Genomic DNA, 2,493 nt, shown 5'->3' with positions numbered 1-2,493 from the left:
AGACTTAATCTAATTTATAGAGCTTCTATGAAAGGAAGCTCACCTTTCTTGGCAGCTCTTTTCAATCTAGGAACCCAATAAAGATTGTAGCAATCACTCCATCAGTTGTCACATTATCTCCACACTCCTTCAGGAGGAATAAAAAATATCTGAATTAAAGTTGCCATCTCCCTTTCTTGGTGGAGGCCACTATTTTCCTCCTATTCTAGGTTCCCAACTTTTAGTTTGTCATCTCATCTATATGTTACTCCATCCACCGTCTTCAGCCAATACCTCTTAGGGTCTCAAGTTTTACACAATGTCCTTGGAATATCCTCAGAAACTGAATTATTCATCATGGCCAATTTAAGTCCAGTGTGTTGATACACGTCATACCATGTGCTATAGTTGACCACACATTCGGTACTGTTTATCCAAGGCTAAAAAGCTTCCCCAGGCTGCAGGTTCTTTTCCATGAACTGCATAACTGCCTCAACACCAGCCTGAGTGATTATCTTTGTATAATTTTTTGTGAAACTTACTTCACTCCTTTCCTGCATCACAGAAATCACCATTGATCTAGGAACACAAAACATGAAGATCAGATAGAAGAAGAAGACTAGTATTACAACAGATATTTATATGGAGGAGGACATGACATGTGCATGCCACAAAGCATGACCTTGGGACATGTAGGCATTTCTGCCTTGGCCCTCTAGAGGCATGCTAAGCAGAGGATCCAGAGGGGAATGCATGGAGGGTTGATGGTCCACAATCTCGAGTCCCCTTTTCTTCAGTCTCTGCTGGCAGCACGTCAGCCATTTTATATGCCGTCCCCGGCAGCAAATAACTATGCCACTGGGTCTCCATCTCTATTACTAGATTCAGAGCAATTCAACCAAGTCTCATATCTGTTTTTCACTTGTTGAAATATTTCTGTTTGAAGTTATTTTTCTTTCAGAAAATATTACATTCAATATGTATCAGAATTAAGCTCCAACAAGCTTAATCTCATTGATAAGTAGCTTGATCTGATTAATTTTCCCAGGTATGCACATGATAAAAGATTTGCTTCATTCTTTATTCAAAAATTGCAGTCCTTGAACTATTCCTATGAATCTTGATGCATATTTTTTGTGTTTCTCAAAAATATTTGTTCTAATAAAAATGTATTTGGTTGGTTTATTTACAATAAAACTTTCCCTATAATTCCAAGAAAACAGAACCTATCCTAAAAGGAAGCCACTGAGTATAGTCTTGAAGAGGATTTTCTTATGACTCCACTAACGAGTCGAGCTTTGGGTCATAGAAATCTGAAATATATCATTACCAACGTGACCTGGAATATAGTCTCTGACATTTCTGAACCTCTGGTTGCATGCTAATGAAGTGGGTTGATCAAAAGAGACGATATTTGCAAAGGTCCTGTGCATTACCAAACAAAGAATAAAAGTTAAAACAATGTACAAAGGATCACTGGAAATACTGAACCATTCCTGGGAAGATGGACCCGCCTTGAGCTCCAGGTCACAGTGCAAAGGTCTTCATCACAGAGCATCCCAACTCTTCAGAACACTGAAACCATCACATCACAAAGAAAATGGAATACAAGCCATTTAGTGGCAGAGCTAGAATGCTTAGTAACGTCATGATTTTGAATTGTAAAATGAATAAGATTATTATTAACTATGGGTGAATAAAATTTGACTACTTAAAGAAGGCTGCTAGAATCTCCTTGGATAGAGACAAACTTCTATTTCCTGTGTTGTTTTCATATTTGACTACATTTTCTACCTCCACTTTCATTTACAATCAATAAAATTTGTTTCTACTTTTTATATTATTGCATAAATAATTTTTCACTAATGTGAAAATTTTGATGTATTTAATTTTGATGATTTTTACTAAAAAAGAACCAAGTGTTATTTACTTAGATGAAAGGAACAACTAGAGATTATTAAGCCCAGTTAAAAATATTTAATAGAATATTTACAGTGTCTTCTAAAAAATAGGACAATTTAGGGCAATGGTTATCAACCTGTGGGTCATGAATTCTTTGGGGAGGGGGCATGAATGACCCTTTTGCAACAGTTGACTAGGACTACCAGAAAACACAAATATTCACATTACAATTCATAACATAAGCAGAATTACACTTATGAAATAACAATGAAAATGATTTTTTTTGGTTGGGCTCACCTCAACATGACAAACTCTGTTAAAGGGTCACAGCATTAGAAAGGTTGAGAACCACCGGTTTAGGGGGAAAGGAATGTAAACCTTTTCCTGATTAAACATTGTTTTCTGTCTCCTACTAAATGTATTTAATTTTGATGATTTGGATTTTTACAAAATAAGATTAAAAGAAAGAAAATATTTCCAGGACATTAAACTGGTATTATTTATGTGGAATGACTATGTTCTTTTTTTAATTTTGAATAATTGATTTACCATATTTATTTAAATATTTAAATTTAAATATCAAAAGGCTAGAAAACCTACTTCACAGGAGTT

This window comes from Peromyscus leucopus, chromosome 6 (assembly GCF_004664715.2).
Source record: "Peromyscus leucopus breed LL Stock chromosome 6, UCI_PerLeu_2.1, whole genome shotgun sequence".
NCBI lineage: Eukaryota > Metazoa > Chordata > Mammalia > Rodentia > Cricetidae > Peromyscus > Peromyscus leucopus.
This window is presented reverse-complemented; position numbering follows the sequence as displayed.